General features: G+C 42.0%; 1 protein-coding gene and 1 long non-coding RNA gene across 2 annotated transcripts in view; one reads left to right on the top strand and one right to left on the bottom strand.

Annotated features, from left to right (window-relative positions):
* The window catches only part of LOC311578154, a 37,151-nt gene extending 23,361 nt beyond the window's left edge, over positions 1-13,790 (bottom strand). Inside the window, exon 1 of the long non-coding RNA XR_014772777.1 lies at positions 13,740-13,790. This is a non-coding gene — a long non-coding RNA (uncharacterized lncRNA). The remainder of the gene's footprint in view (positions 1-13,739) is intronic.
* Positions 1-16,730, top strand: part of EIF3H (eukaryotic translation initiation factor 3 subunit H) — an 88,235-nt gene that overhangs the window by 53,827 nt on the left and 17,678 nt on the right. The window lies entirely within an intron of this gene.

Below are 16,730 nucleotides of genomic sequence, written 5' to 3'. Positions count from 1 at the left end.
CATTGCTGTCTTTTTCCACACAATTTTCTCGTGCAAACCTCTTCTTTTTTGTCTCACCCTCCATTCCACTGCTGTGTCTAAAGTAAGTATCTGAGAATCTGCATAAAAAAGAAAAACACCAAAAACCAATGTTGTCAGTAGAGTCCTGGATTCCCTGGTCTTCAGTCTTTGAGATTGGTATAGAACCTCTGCTCTGCTTTATTTTTTGTTCTTTTGCAATGGACATAATGGAATATGAGAATATTGGTGGTCCCTAAAATCTTTATTCATGCCCTGTGCCTTTGCAGAAAGCTCAGTGGTGTCCTCTAGGAGAGGCTGGGATGCAGCTATGACTTTTTCTGCCTGGCTAACTTATTATCCACCCTTCCACTCCAGCACAGGTGACATTTTTTTCTGAAAAGCCTTCATCAATGCCTCCATTTCTGTAGTCCCTTTTGAATTGTTTTACATTGTGTATCAGTGTGTTGCTTTTTCTCCTGCCTTTTTTTTATGCATGTGCCTACTTGAAGGTAAAGATTGTCTCTTTATTGAAGTGTCTACAGGAATAGCTATTGAGGAAAAACTGGCTGGAATAATCTAGAAATTAATTATAAAGTAACTTTTTTGTTTTTGGAGACAGGGTCAGTCTGTGAAGTCTTATCTGTCCTGAAGCTAACTATGTAGACCAGGCTGTCTTGAACTTACGTCCTTCAAGGCCCGTGTTGCTACACCCAGGCTTAAAGTGACTTTGGATTTTATTTCACATCATCTTATTGTTCTTGTAAAGGATGATACAGTCTTAGTTGGTCACCCATCTTTTCCTTTTCATGATACATAGAGTGTATTGTTCTTGCTGATAACCAGATTATTTCTAAAACCACCAAGATAAGTCAGGTTCACTCTTTGTTTGCAGCCGAGAATAGCCTTGAACTCCCCATCCTCTTGACACTGTTCTGTAAGTGTTGGCTTTTAGTACACATAGTTCCTGTGGTGCTAGAGTCAAACCCAGAACCACATGCTTGCTAGGCAGGCAGCACTGCCAGCTGAGCTACATCCTGGCCCCAGCTTCCATGTTTTAGGTCACAATGTTTGGTTTCAGAAGCTGGATTCTAAAATACAATTCTTAAGTTCATATAGACTAAGCCCCACCCCACCCCCTAGCTCCAGTTGGTCCTTCTAGTGGAAGGGTAGCAGTGCTGTGCTAACGAATCACTGTCTTGGGCGATGGCTTCTCTTTTCTACTGCCAGTGAAGCTTGCTGTACTGAAATACAATCCCTGTCCTTCTCCTGAGCACTGATGGAAGTGGCTGATGCCTTGAGGTGATGGAAACCGTATTCTGAGTAGTTTCTAACCGTCACTCGTGGTCTTTGTTACTCTAGTAGACTGCTCCTTCACAGCTGTCTGGAAATCTTAAGTGGGTTCCTCTCCCGCTGTGCAGATCACTCCTTGTTGGGGAACCTTTCATGGCACAGTTGGGGCTCTTAAAAGTGTCAGAAATGTAAGGCAATTTAGACTGCAGCAAGCATAGATTTTTGTTGTTGCTGTTTATGGCACAAAATTGAAAGCTGGAGGTAAACGGAGAAGGGCTGCTGAGCGTGCTTGGCCTTCTGTGAGTTAGTAATGCCATCTCTTCTGGTCATCTGGACTTTCTCAGCTTTCCTTTACTGTTTTCCCCCTTCCCTCATCCCCGTCATCCCAAATTCAACCCTCCCCTGACAAATTCTTTTATTGCTAAGTTTCAGAACAAAACTGGCAAGATAGATTGAACCACAGACAAGAAATAGTGTACCTCCTGTCTTGATTGGTGCCTCGGTTCATATACATGGAGGAGGGATGTAATCAGCAGCCATGGAGTAGCAGCAGCGAGCACCTACACGGTTGGGAGGACTTCGCAGGAGCATTGCTCCAAGTTCTCTGTGACTCTCAGCTGTTAGCACATTGCCAAGAGAAAAGGAAAGTATGGCTGAAGAAATGCTTCCTCATACGCACTGTGTGCATTTAACTGTTTTGCATGGAGGTTGCAACTGTTTTGTTGGATCTCAGCTGCAGCAGATATAATCATGAGACATGTAAGGTGCCTCACCAGGTCCTCTGCTTGCCTTAATGTTACCTCCTGGCCAGTTGCTTATATCACACTGTTGAAAACACAGAATTTAAAATTTTTCAAACAGGTAAGAGGAATGGTATGATTTGACTGTGCTGCAGCCATGTCATGTAAATACCTTCCTGACATGCCTGTAATTTGCATGAAAGAGCTTGGGAAAATGTATTTCAGGAAGTGTCCCCAATAACTGTGTGACAAAATATGATTCGCATACCCTTCTCAAAAAGCAGATATTTCTTGTTCACTTAAATTGAGCAAAAAAAAATTTTTTTTTGCTTTTTCAATTTTTTTCAAATTGAACAGATTTTGGATTTGCTCAGTCACAGCATTTGCAGGTGTAGGTTTATAAACACTGTAAAGTGTGGTGTTGCTTTCATGCCCTGCATATTCCCCAATGTTTTGCTTACAGTTCAGAGGAGTTATTTTCTTATCGGTGTCCTCCAATCTTTGAATTTTAGCACTGATAATTCCGAGTCTGCAAAAGATTGAATGTATTACAAATTTCTGTTTTTCCTTCTATCAGGAATAGTGTAACCCTTTCTATTAAGGACTGTTGCTTTATGAAAAACAACCATGTAGCTAAGAAATGCAGAAGTACATCACTTTATTAGATATAATAGGAAAAGGTTAGCTAAAAGGTAATCTTAAAGTTCCTCCTGGAAACATTGCTTTAAAATTGTGTTTCTTCTAAGTCTCTCTTTCAGAGGGGTCCAGTAGGAACAGCCTGCTTGTGGATGCATTATAGATAATGACTCTGTTTCTTCTATTTCCAATCAAAGACTTTTTGGAAAAGGCCTATGTCTGTGCAACTTTCCATCTGGTGAGACCTTGATCCCATGCCTCCCTTGTTTCATCTTCGCCCCCTCAAGTGGTTGTACTGGAGCAGGTTCTCTTTGGAATTAAAATACAAGACGTAAATGACAAGATGGTTGAGCTAGTAAAAGATGGTTGCCGTCTAAACCTGGAGACCTTGTAAAGGTGGATGAGGAGAACCAAGCACATGGAGTTGTCTTCTCACTTTCACATGGGAAAGTGATGTGTGGACCGTGTCCCCCCACACTCACACGCTTGTGCACCCACAAAAATAATTTAAAAATAAACCTCACAGTACAAAGGACGGCCCCTCCCTTTGGTGGTAGTCAAGTGAAGGGCATTCTAGAAAGCCGAATTTGTTCACTTACACGAGTAGTTCTTCATCTTTTCTTCTGAAAAGTGTTGTCAGTAATTATTTCCCAGTCCTGGATCTGTTTGCAGGATCAGCATAAATACATGAGAAGTGCCTGATACTTTTACTGTCTTCTGACTAAACTAAGAGTAAATGTAGGGGATTGTTGACCATTCTGCATCTTTAAAAAGCACACAGTAAAGAAGGAATTGAACATCTCCAACTTGCCTTGGTTTTAGAAATCACTATGTGGAGATGTGACATTTAAAATTTATTGGGTGACCTCTTCATGATGAACAGAGATGGAGTTTTCACTTTGCCAGCTTATAATATTTCTAATATAGCCCTTTCTATGAATATTGATAATGCTATTTTATAGAAATTGGGGTGTAAATAAAATTCGATGATGTCAGTCACTCCATATACACATACATACCTTAGAAAAAAATGAAATTCAAGCTGTTGTAGGCTAAATGCTTGTGTTCTTAGCACTTACCCCCACAGTGTTGAACCCTAATATGCAATGTGATGGTCTGTGGAGATGGACTTTTGGAAAGTCATTAAAGTTACATGAGATTGTGATGGGCAACTATGGTCAGAAAGCATATTTGTAAGAAGAGACATCAGTAAGTTTTCTGACTTGTAGAACGTGGTGAGATGGCCTCCTTCTGTAAGCCAGAAAAGTCCTGCTCTAGACCTTTGTGCTTTCATCTTGAACTTTCTAGGATCCAGAACTGTGAGAACATAAACACTTGTTATTTAAGCCCCTCACCCCCCATCTATGGTAGTTTGACTTTAATAGCGCAAGAAGATTAATATGCCAGTAAAATTCAGAATTGGAGTAGATAGGTATACACTCAGCTATACTATATGATGAAATTAAATTTGTCCTATGAGACATTGCAATAACGAAAAGTCATTCTGCTCAGTGTGTGAGATATGGCTTTATTTACCACCATTCTTGATAGCACAGATGCTTGTTGAAGGTTTTGTTTTATGAAACCATCTGTAAAATGTTACTGTAGGTGGTAGATGCCCTAGATGTTTTGATCTTTAACTTTTGTATAACTTTAATTGATTTTCTCTGGATATGTACTGACTGTCCTAGTCATAACTTAGTGTCAGATGAGTATCTTCTAAGCAGAGTTATCTAGGAACAACATTATGGGCCACAGTCATAGCAAACCATGTATTACAACACTGCAGTATGTATGGTCTCTTGATTAGGACACTGGATAGGCATAAAATGTCGCTTGCTGTACCTAGAACTCACTGATGTGGCTAAGCTAGCTGGTGAATCTGGGTTACACGCATGTACCACCCAGCCTGGTTTTTCATGCTACCATATTTGTACAGCAGGCAATTTATGATCAAGGACATGCCCGCAGCCTCTGGGTTTTTGTTTGTTTGTCTTTGTTGTAAGTATTGTTGTTTTTACCTGGGGTTAAGATCAAGGCCTTGCTCTAGTAGTGGTGTCCTCTTCTGTTTATACAGGCAAAGCTTTTCATATCTGGATACAATGTAAAGGTCAACAAATTGTTGGGAGACCGGCCCCCATGGATATGTCTTCACCACTGCTCTTCCACCTGTGGCTCAGGGGACATTGTGGAAGAGGGGACAGAACAGTCCCAAGAGTTTGAGCACCAGGAAGTCCGCTGTGAAGCAGATTCTCCTAGAGATGGCTGCATAGACAAGATTGGGATGGCAGCACCAGTAGGCCTGTTAACATGGAAAGGGGTAAAGCTTACGGTCTCCCCCGACCCCTGGACAAAGAACTGTAGGCAGGTAGTGAGTGCTGTAAGGAGAATTGACCTCATCCAGAGATGGCCCCTTTATTGGTTGTTGAATAAAGTGGTCAGTATTGAAACCTCATGAGCACAGACAACAAAATGAGATATATCAGATTGTGTGTATGTATGTTGTTTATAATTTGTGCATACACATACATATGTGTGTATACATATATACATATAGGCACATGTATAATAAGTACAGCCAAAAAGAAACAACTTGTGAGTAGAGGAGCATAGAAGGGGTTCAAGGGAGGGTAGCTTGGAGGGAGGAAAGGGATGAGAGACAGAAAAAGAAGGAAGTATTTGTTAGTAAGGTCTCACTCTGTGGCTGGTTTGGCTGTGAGCTTGCAGTAAGTAATCTTGCCCATCTTCCTGAGGGCTGGCCTTGTACTTGTGTGACAACATGCCCAAATCAGAGTTAATTTTTTGATGACCATGGACATAGTTTTCTTTCCCTCAGATTTTGAGTCATAGCTTTAGTCTGTATCCCTATCAAAGGAATCATCACTGGATGTAAACATTATTATAGTGTAGTCTTGGCAGTTTGGAAACTCCAGCTTGAGTCGTAGTTGTTGGGTACTTACTGAATGGGGTAATTATTCTTGAGTCAATTGGAAAAAACAAATATCTACCTGTCTTACATAGGAAATTTGAAAAATATGTAACCGAATGAGATACAGGCACATAGTAAAGGGAACCTTTATTAGTGCCAACATTTTTCCTTTGAGCTTGTTGCTCTCAGTGTGTGGGAGTTCTACTTAACTGCACACATTTAGTTTTCCTTTAGTCAGATAAGTGCTAAACCCTGGGGTTAGGACCATGTGCTCCCTCCCGCCTTCCACACTGCACACCTTGGGGATGAGAATTATACTATGTTAGTTTAACTCCTTTTGAGGATAATGTTGGTGGTAGGTGATGCTGATGTGAGTAAGTCCAATGGGTCTGAATTCTGGATTTACACATACCTGAAACCTTAATTTTTCCAGTGTACTTTTCTGAAAAATATAGGTAAAAATGCCTTTATAATGCCTATTTCATCTGTTCTAAATCTAGAAACTTTCCTATATAGTGCTTATTGATCTGATATTTGTGAAAGTTTGAAGTCTTCCTAGCATTTTAGATTGTGCTCAGGAATTTGCCCTCTTTCCTTGGTAGTCTTACTCTTTCTGAGCAGGTAAAGACAGCTGCCCCAGCATTCACCTTCATCCTCTAGCACGCTCTTGATAAAGATCCACTGTTTGTGCTGACCGGCTACCTAGTGTTGAGGACACAGTAGTTTATTTGGAAAAATAGAGACGAAGCAGCAGTGAGACCGCTCCCCAAACAGAGCACGTGGAGCATGGGCTGTAGCAGTGGTACTTTTCCCCCAGAAAAGGAACTTCTCAAACAAAGACATAACTTCTCAAACAAAGACATAAAAGACAGAGGCTCATGCTAGCCTCTCAGCTGCCTGTGCACATGTCAGCACTGTCACATTTGTTCAGACTTGTGGTCTTCTGACCCCCATGCATTATTTGGAGATGCGATTAAAAAACAAAACCAAAACTGCTTCTACTTATGTACTTAATTGTCTTACCTTTTTATTCTGTTGTTGTGTTCATAGTTCCTTCACAAAAATGTATCACTGTGGATTGTTTAGGCATCAAAATAGTGACATGTTGTCTCAAAATAATGTGACACTTGAATGAAACTCCAATGCTTAAATTATTGCTCTCTGCACAACCTAGGAGTTCTTTCCCTGAGAAATTGGGCAGTTAGGAGACACTTTGATGGTTACAACTGGAGAAGTGTGTTCAGCTAATACCCCATCTGCCCTAAAAAGAATCACCCAAACAAAATGCCTATGTTATAAGACCTTGTCCAAAAAAAGTATGTGGATCTGCAGCTGCTGAGAATGAGGATATAGGTGTGTGACTGCAATTGAAAAAGTATGAACAGAAATTACAATGACACATGTCTGAAAACAGGTTTTATTGGCTCATTTAGCCATTTCCTCTTTCCCAGAGTTTTGGTCTAGTTGTAAAATGTCATTAAGGTGAGACATCATGCCATTAGAATGCTTATATGATTTAAAAGTAAGTTCTAATGACATTTGATACTTATAAATCAAGCAAGATTTTCTTAGATTTTTCTGAAGAATTATTCCCCAAATAATGAGTCTTCTCTTAATCTCGTCTGCCAAAACAGCATCAGAACAGGACTTCAGAACACACATGCCAAGTTATGGCAGACAGCAGTTTAAATTGGTCACAAAGTTATTGAAAATTATGTTTTGGGAGAAAGCATAGTAACCATGTCACTTCCTTTATAAACTAGTGATTGAATAATGTCTAATATGCAGAAAGCATTTGCTCATAACTACACACACACATGTACACACAGCCCACAGTCAAGCTGAGCACGTGCTGTTTCCACACAGAGCAGTGTTGGTTTCTTATGTTCATCACAGGAAACCTGTGATTTCAGAGAGTTCTTTCTATGTAATTATTAATGTGAGCTGTGAAGCATGGCTGGAGAAAAGTATGTTGGAGCCAGCATCCTACTTCCTGTCTGTGGAGCAGCTTCTGGGGTGCATTCTGATAGTCTCATGGTTCTGTGACAAAAATACCTGGCATAGCCTAAAACTGGTTCTCAACCTTCCTAATGCAATTTCTCATGTTGTGACCTCCAACAATAAAATGATTTTCTTGCTACTTTATTACTGCAATTTTACTGCTGTGATGAATTGTAATGCGCATATCTGATATGTGACTCCTGTAAAAGGGCCCCTTGGCCCCCAAAGTTATTGAGAACTGCTGGCTTAGAAGGAGGGAAGGTTTTGGATTCAGAATTGTTAGTCACAATAACTCCATTGTTTGTATATGGGGCGGCAGAGCGTTTTGAAGGAGGGTTATGGCAGAGTAGGGTGGTTTGTTGCCTGGGGTTGGGAAGCATAAACAGGAAGGGCCGGGACCTAGTTTGATTTCTAGTGCCTGCACCTACTTTCTTCACTGCCCGCCAGTGATAACCATATTATGAATCTCGCTAAGGAGCAAGGCTCCTGTTGTCACTGTCACAATGTAAAAGCATCAAACCAAATTATTCTTATCACATAAATTGAATATAGACGAGTTTTAAAACGATCTTAGGGAAAGCCTGGGCATTTGGACATTTTCTCCTACTGTGTTTACTGGCAGTGTTTACTTAGATTGCAGCTGCTTCCTTATGTTGTACTATAGGTCTGAGGCTGAGCGCTGACTTCTAAGCTTTACTCCCTGGTTGTTCCTGACAGTAACTTGTTCACTTTCATGGCCTGAAGAACTGTACACATTGTCCACTAGGCGTCTGAAGAGCCCTTCACTGCTGGCTGCCATCCTCTGTGCATGCTGGTCCCTTTCACTGACTGTGCCTGTGCCTTGGCTACTCTCTCTCCTCAGCACCTCCCGAGTCTCCACATCCAAGCTCAGGGTGAATACAGAAAGGAATGAATATATGGGTCGGGTTTTCTTTTTTTCTCCTCCCCTTACCCCTTTAATTCTGATCCCCACATATAAGGAGGCAGCCTAAGAGCCTCTTGATGGCTGAGCTGAGTCATCCTCAGGTGGGAAGACACCTGTCCTTTTAAGAAGAGGCTGCTTTGAGAAGAAGGCTTTGGTACACTGTGTCCTGTAGCCTGAGTCCTGTTCCTTCCTGCACTGCTTGTCCTGTATCTGGCATGTTTCCTCAGTGTGACTGGGATGAACTGCCCACTCTAACTGCGGGGAGAAAGAGCTCCACTGAATGGTTATTTGTGCTCTTTTGTGTGTATTTGTGGTTTTCAGCTTATTCCCGTCTTTGTAACTTAGAGGAGTAAATTCCGTTTTGAACATGAAGCAGGAGCACAGAACAGAGAGCTCTGTGGTCTGTTTTGTAGCTTCCAATGCATTCTTCTAGTCAACCTCTTTCTTTTCAGTAGCATTTGCTTCCCAACACGACTTTCCATAGAAAAGCATCCTTATATAAGCAGAACAGGAAGTAAACATTGGGGCTAGCCCAGTGGAGGCTTCACTCAACGATCCCATGATCCAGATGAGTAGTTCCCATGGTAGACAGGACAGAAGCAGCCACACCTCCTGCCAAGTGCTAAGAGCAGCGCTGGTACACAGCACTGCTGTAAAAGTCCACAGTGCTTCAGATTATATGAGGAGAGCTCATCAGAAAAGTCTCACTATTGACTTTCAGAAGTCTGTAAAAACGCTGCAGGGTTAATTAAGATCAGTGAGTTCTTGGAGAATGGTGTTTGGTTGTGAGACTGTAATGTTGCACTCTAAACACATTTGTGACAGTAGAGTAAGAAACACTGGCATTTCTGCTAGAGGTGGTGCTCTCCAAAATCGTGCCTGTGCAGCTTTCCCGCACATGCGGGCCCAGTCACAGCAGTGCTGTGTACCAGCGCTGGTCTTAACACTTGGCAGGAGGTGTGGGTGGGTGTTCCTTTCCTGTCTACCATGGGAACTACTCATGCGGATCAAGGGATAGTTGAGTGAAACCTCCATTGGGCTAGCCCCAGTGTTTACTTCTGTTCTTAGCCGGAGGAAGGTAAGAGCGTTGTTCTGGCGAGTCTCCTGCTGACCGCTGGTATTGTCTCAGAACTCCTAGCCTGTCTTTCTTGTCCTCCATAAAGGCATCTCTTTGGTGGGTGCTGATCTGTGCTACTCCACAGCTGTCCTCTCACTGAACTGACTCACACCTAGTGAGTGAACCTCACACCTAGGCTCCATCCTGCTTCCTGCCCCCACATAGGACTTCCTGAGAGCCTGGATTCTGTCAGCCTTGTTCTTAGTATCTGTTAACATCTCTTGGATCTTAAGCCTCTTTGCAAATTTGGTGAGAGCTTTAGTCAGTCTCAGTCTCTCTCTCTCAGAAGTCATGTGCATGTGATTTGGGGGAACTTGACCCTGAAATCCTGGACCAAGGCCCCCTAGGTTGGACACTGTCTACTAAAACAGTATCTGAACAGGAAATGAAATACGGCATTAAAAGTAAGCCATGCATTGCTGCCTTTGGGTTTGCCCTGAATGATCTCGTGTGGCCATTTTTCTCAGCATGAAACTATTCCACAAAAATGTTTGGAGGAAGCAGAGTGTGCGGGGAAGGCGGTGACAGATGAATAGTGGGGCATGTGATTGTGAAAACGGAAACATTTTTCCTTATTTAATGAACCCATGAGAAATTCATTTCTGTTTTCATAGTTTAACAATAATATAGTCTTTAGGTTGCAGTTGAGGATACCCATCAATACTTGTAGCCCGTAGACTTTTCTTCATACCTAGTCGGGCTTATTTGTTTGTTGGGTTGGGGTTTTTTGAGACAGGATTTCTCTGTGTAGCTGTCCTGGAACTCAGAGATCTGCCTGCCTCTGCTTCCTGAGTGCTAGAATTAAAGACATATATATATATATGCACCACGCCCGATGATAACTAGTATTTTTAATACTGGCTTTAAAATACAAAGCTTAATATTTGAGGGAACACTGAACTTACCTTTGGGCAGTTAAGGGTGTAGTAATGGACCATCTTCTTCAGCAAAACATGATTCGTTTTAAAGTTGATTGTGTTCTCTAGTTGAGTTAGTCATTAGAACATCAGTGTTCCCAAGTAGCTCCTGGCCAAGCCTCTGACAGGTTGCCTATGCCTGAGTGTGCTGGCACCACTTGTTTCTCCTCGTCAGTGGCTTTGTTTTAGTCACTTCTTGGGGAAAGGGTTTGTGTCCTCATTCTTAAAGACTTAAAATGGAACCAGGAGATAGAAACTGTATAGTACAATATAATTAGATTGTTACATGCACAGTAATAATAGAACACTCAAGATTACCTATTCCTGAAATCTAATTTCTGTAGCTTGTCTCTTTCGTTATTGAATCTGTTCTTTATTGTACGGAATATAATTAGCTTATAGTTTTAGTACCTAGAAGTAGTTTTCCTTTGCAGTCCTTCTCATGGTAGATTGTTTTTTGGCCACATTCATATTTATATGTGTACTTTTAGTTTCATGAGATGAATGTTAATGAAGTCATACTTCGTCTCTTGTGGTCTCCTTTGCCTTTCCATTTTCTGTATTCCCAGTGTAGAGGTGATAAATCAGGGCATTATCGAACACCTGGTCATCAAAGTAACTGGACCCAATTTTCCAAAACAATTGATTTTGAACCCAGGTAAGTGCCGTTTCCTTGAGATTCTTGATATTCCCAAGCACCACCAGGTGATAGTGACAAGCTCTTTATTTCTTCATGAAGTGATTTGTCATAGCAGGCTTAGTATTCATTATCCTATTTTACCCTCTTTTATTACTTTCAGAAGTAGAATATCCTAGTGCTGTTAATAGTACAACCAAAATAATCAAAGAAAAAATAGTAAAAATTATGGAAACAAAGCTTCTTTGATTTTTTCCCCCCCTCTTTTTGGGAGAGTTAGTAGCATTGCTGTTTTAGCCAATACTTTGTGGTGTTGCTTTTTAGGCAACAGACATAACGCCAAGTTGTTTCCATATTGATGTTTGTATCCTAACAGAGTCATATTCTGTGATGTTTCTCTTAGTGCTTCATGAATGAGTGTTTTCGATGCTGTTATTTCCCCCCCCAAGTGTTTAAATGATTTTAAGTGTGGAAAAAAATGAATTTTCACCCAAATGCGTTTGGCTGTGTAAGCTGAGTAAATGAGCAGTAGACTGACGGCATATAGTGTCCATGCCCTGGAGGAGGAGGAGCAGGAGGAATGGGAAGGAAGGAAGGAAGGAAGGAAGGAAGGAAGGAAGGAAGGAAGGAGCGAGCTGGAAGCAGCAGATTCCAGGGTGTGGGAGTGATGTTCACTGTGGACTACCTATGGTCTCCTCTGACGGTACTGCTTCAACAAAGGGCTGTTTGCACAGGAAGTTAGCCTCTGAAGTTGCTGTCCATGTTTTTGGAAGTTGAAATAATTTTCTAGTTGAAATTAAGATCCTGAAAGACGAGCATGCTATATGCTATCATCAGTTCGCTCACTGTTCGTCCGATTGAGGAGGACACTTTCCAACAGAGACTGTTAAAGCTCCCAGTTTGCACAGTGCTTGGTTAAGGGCTTGCAGTAATTAAAGTGGTTCTCTGTGTTACCTGCCACCAACCTTTGTAAACTGCAAGCAGTCCCAGGTCACCATTAGCCTTCTGTTTAAAAATTTAGTATGCTCAGCACTGTGTGTCCCACCCTGGCCTTTGCTTTGGTTTTAGAATTGGAGTTTGAAGTTGATGCACAAAGGATGAAACCTTTTTGATTCATTCTGACAGCCTCTCCCCCCTCAGGTTTGTCTCTTACCCTCAGTGTACTATCTTTGTTGTTGCTTTGAAAAGTACTCATGACCCCACTCTTTCCTTGTACATTAGAAAAAAAATTCCAAAGTTAAAGGAATGGCAAATCAGATGTTTTTTATTGCAGAAGTAAATGCCCGTTTCTTAAAACCCTGTTTTTTTGTTTTTTTGTTTTTAATTGAAGCTTTATGTGGAAACTGTTTAGAGCTAAGGACTAAGGGAAGTCTTGCCTACTTTGAGGTATATGGTATTTTTCTCTCCTCTTGGACAGTGTAAGTGATGGTATTTCCCTTCTTGGTTTGATAGCTGGCATGCCAAGAACCAAAAGTACCTGTGGTCTGGGTCACTCTGTTCCCGCCTAGGTCCTGCATCCTCTTCTAGTACATGCCTTTCCTGTCCTGATGCTATTGGTTAGTTTATATAATTTAGCACAAGCTCCTTGAGTACCTTCGTAGATGGGGGCAGAACATGAACACACACAGGCATTTTTCTGATAACTGTTACCTTTTTTAGTGTATTGTCAGCAGTTTTCGGCTTTCTATTCCCTCAGAATACTGTAGCATTAGTCTTATAATCACACTAAAGAAACCCCTCATAGACCTCTATAAATATGAAAGAGGAGTTTCTGCCTCCTGAAAGGGCTTTATGAAATATTTTTGTCCACACCTGATGGTCTCATTTACTGTGCTATATACTGTGCTGGTGTGGTCAAAAAGTCATTTTGTGACAGTTTTTCATTAGGGAAGAGTCTATTTCCCTGGTCCTGTGCAGGTAAATTAACTTTTTGTACGTAAATGTCAAATGGCACACTATTAACTTCCCAGTCATTTTCTTTCTGTCTTGTCTTGTCTTGTCTTGTCTTTTGATTTTGGAGACAGGGTTTTCTTGTGTAACAGCTCTGCCTGTCCTGGACTCACTTTGCAGACCAGGCTGGCCTTGAACTCACAATGGTCCTCCTGCCTCTGCCTCCCAAGTGCTGAGATTAAAGGCATTCACCACTGCGCCTGCCTGCCCCCGCCGCCCCGCGCCCCCCCCCTCCGCCCCAAGTCAGTTTCGTTTCTTTCTTTCTTTCTTTCCTTCCTTCCTTCCTTCCTTCCTTCCTTCCTTCCTTCCTTCAAGATTTATTTATTTTGTATACATTGCTCTACCTGTTTGTACCCCTGAAGGCCAGAGGAGGGCATCAGATCACATTATAAATGGTCATGAGCCACTATGTGGTCACTGGGAATTGAACTTAGGACTTATGGAAGAGCAGTCAGTGCTCTTAACCGCTGAGCCATCTCTCCAGCTCCCCAGCCAGTTTCTTGATTGTATTTTATGACGTGATTAAGAGGACATTGTGTATTACAGGGCAGAAATGTGGTTTTCTCTTACTTCTGTTTCATGAACAACTCCTTAAACTTACGAACACTCCCCCCCTCAGAAAGATGTTCCATTAATGGTCAAAGGCATAGTTTTAGAAGACAAAACAGAGTGACTTCTTCCCTACCTTACTTCTACTTCCTTGTCCCCAGCCTGACATTAAAAAGAAATGATTTTGCCAGAATTCATAATCAGTTTAAGGAGTCCATCTCTAGTCAGTCTGGGCAAAGGCAATGTTTTGTCATTTCTTTAAAATAGGACAGAGTAGTTTCTAGGTAAAAGAGACATATATTGGACACGTTATTATGAAAACTGGAACCATTACCAAAATTTGTAAGCCACCACAGGAGTGGCATTAATAACAGATGTGTTAATTGAAACAAGGGATGAGTACATGGTGCAGACGGGGTGAGGAGAATATTGAACTTTTGAGAAATCTGTGTATTCCGTAATTCTCTCCACCCAAAGGAGACTGTATTTAATTCTTTTTTTCAAATGCACATTCTGTTTGCTTAAATCTACATCTGCTACTAGCTTTGAACATTGCCTGGAACGTATGTGCGGCTTGGCAGAAAGTCACAATATGAGAAGGAAAGCACAGAATCAAGTTTGTCTTGCTAAATAGTCACAGCCCAAGTGCTCCTTGGCATCCCACGGTACTGCAGGGAAGGAGGCTTGTAATTGTTTTCTTCAAAGTCCTCTAGGCTGCAGTGCCTGAGCAGATAGGAGGTTTTTATGCGTTGCATGCACTTTTTCAATATGACGACTTTGTTGAAATCATTGGTGTGTTTCAGGACCGTTGTCTGGTTTCGCTTGGTTTTAAAGCCATTTGCATCGTCTGATTTAGTTTTTTCTTTGCTCCCTTGCTATGTCTACCTGCTTGATCTGAGCCGGTGTTTAATGACAGCTCAATCTTGACCCAAGTTTCAAATAGTAACAAAGTGTAATGTCTTGCGAGTCTTGATTTCACATTTACTTTGCCACCTAAAGGCCTTTGGTAGTAGTCTCAGCACTTAGCTGCTTACAGCTACCTCAAGCACGCAAAGCCACGGTGACTTCTCATAGTGGCTTCTGGTGCACGTCTGTTGTGCCTCATGAGCCAGGTGTTGTTACTCCACATTCCCCAGCAAGGTTCTGAGTGAGTGGCTGCCCAGGCTTTAGAGTCTAAAGGCGGATTGAAGTCAGAGCTGTGGTAGACAGTTTTCCTAAAAGCATCCCCCAAGTGTGACGAGCTCCTTAGAGTTAATGTGAGTTACATAGTGTGCAGGCCATTTGGGATGCTGGCCTAGTAAATGATCAGTAGGGCTGGTGCCTTTTTTCGTTCCTAAACTTGGGTTTATTTTGTATACAATTGTCATTAAGACAGCAGGTCTTTAAATAGTTTTTTAGTTTTTAAAATTCAGGTTAGTTTGGCCTTCAAGACTTCCCTAATAACACCCGTATAGAACCTCTTTCTCTCGGTTTACTGGACACACTTGAGTTGTGCTACAGCTTTATTTATGGTATCTAGCTCATCCCAGCATATTCAGCTGTTCCTGTTCAGGCGTGAGGAACTGTTTCAGTGTGAGGAACTGTTTCATGGTTCATATAAAGTAGCAAAAGAGAAGCTAACAAAGTGTTTCAGTGGGTAGAGAGGTGCTTCCTACCAAGCTTGATGACCTGAGGTTAGGGTCCAGGACCCCTGAGTGGTAGAGAGAGCCACCTCCTTGGCTTCCACATGCACACAGTAAACAGTTTTGAAAAATGGTATAAAACAGGTGGTATTGAAAATGAGAGTGAGGAATTGGAGGCGAAAGGAGGTGGTAATACTAGAGCTACAATGCTCCCTATGGTAGGCTGCCAGTGTAAGTCCAGACACAGTAGGTCAGAATAAGGTAACATCTTATCTTATTTTCAGGGATCTCTAGTGTAAGAAAGCCTTGGGAATATGGGGTGTTTATTTGTTTTTTAATCTTTTTATTTTTTGAGACAGGGTTTCTCTGTGTAGCCTTGGCTGTCCTGGGCTCACTTTGTAGACCAGGTTGGCCTCGAACTCACAGCGATCCACCTGCCTCTGCCTCCATTGAGTGCTGGGGTTAAATAAAAGTGTGTACCACCATGCCCAGGAATGTGGGTTTTTAAGGAGTAGTTACTGATGGACAGTCTGCCTCAGGGCAGTTGTAGCTCTGGGCTTGAGTTCTATTCTTGGAGAAAAGGTACCTAGAAAAGTGGAGATGAGTATACTGGGTGCCTGCTAGTGTTGCTGACAGACGCTCTGCTGCTTGGGAGGGCCGAGCTAGTTAAGATGATGGTAGAGGTTGCAGCTTCAATTCATACAATAACAAGTCTCCTCGATTCACGGCAACACCTCTCGTGTCTGAGTACACCTTTTGTATTAGTAATCTGAGCTGGCTTAGTGGTAACTACCAGTTTGTCTGCATCTTTTACTTGCTGCTTCTCAGTTGGTTAGGTGCTTGTCTTGCTTTGTAAAGGTTAATTACATTTTATTTATTGTGTGGAGGAGCTAGGTGTGTGTGAGTAGTGTGCATCTGTGGCCATCAGAGGACAGCTTGGGTGAGGCTGCTGGCTTTCCCTTTCCACCCTATGGGTCCTAGGGATAGAACTCAGGTGCCATCAAGCTTGGCAGATGGTGTCCTTACTGCTGAGCCAACCTCAGGTCTAAGCGTTTGTTTTCTAAGCTAAGAATACTTTAAAGGCCCTTTCCCAAACTTCTTGAAATGCAATTGTAAGCCCCTCGGTTGAACATTACTGCTGGTTTAGAAGTAGTTCTTCTTCAGAAAGACTTTCTCGTTGCCAATTTTCCTTGGGAAAGTCCCAGGAACCCTGAACACTAATTCAGAAGTGAATGGGCTAACTGCTTCCGTTTAGTAGGGAAAGTTTGCTCCCAAGATGGAAGTGTCTGACTCTGGACCCCTTTGAGAAGTTGCCAGCCTGTTGCTTCCCTGGCCTGTATTAGTGCAGCAATGGGGACTGGTAGTTCTCTATTTGGGGCCCCTTGTCTTTTCCTTTTGTTTCTTTGGACTTGGCTTT

This window comes from Acomys minous (genome assembly GCF_964271855.1).
Source record: "Acomys minous genome assembly, chromosome: 12".
NCBI classification, from domain to species: domain Eukaryota; kingdom Metazoa; phylum Chordata; class Mammalia; order Rodentia; family Muridae; genus Acomys; species Acomys minous.
The sequence above is the reverse complement of the archived record's forward strand: the minus strand, read 5'-3'. Positions and strand labels throughout refer to the sequence as shown.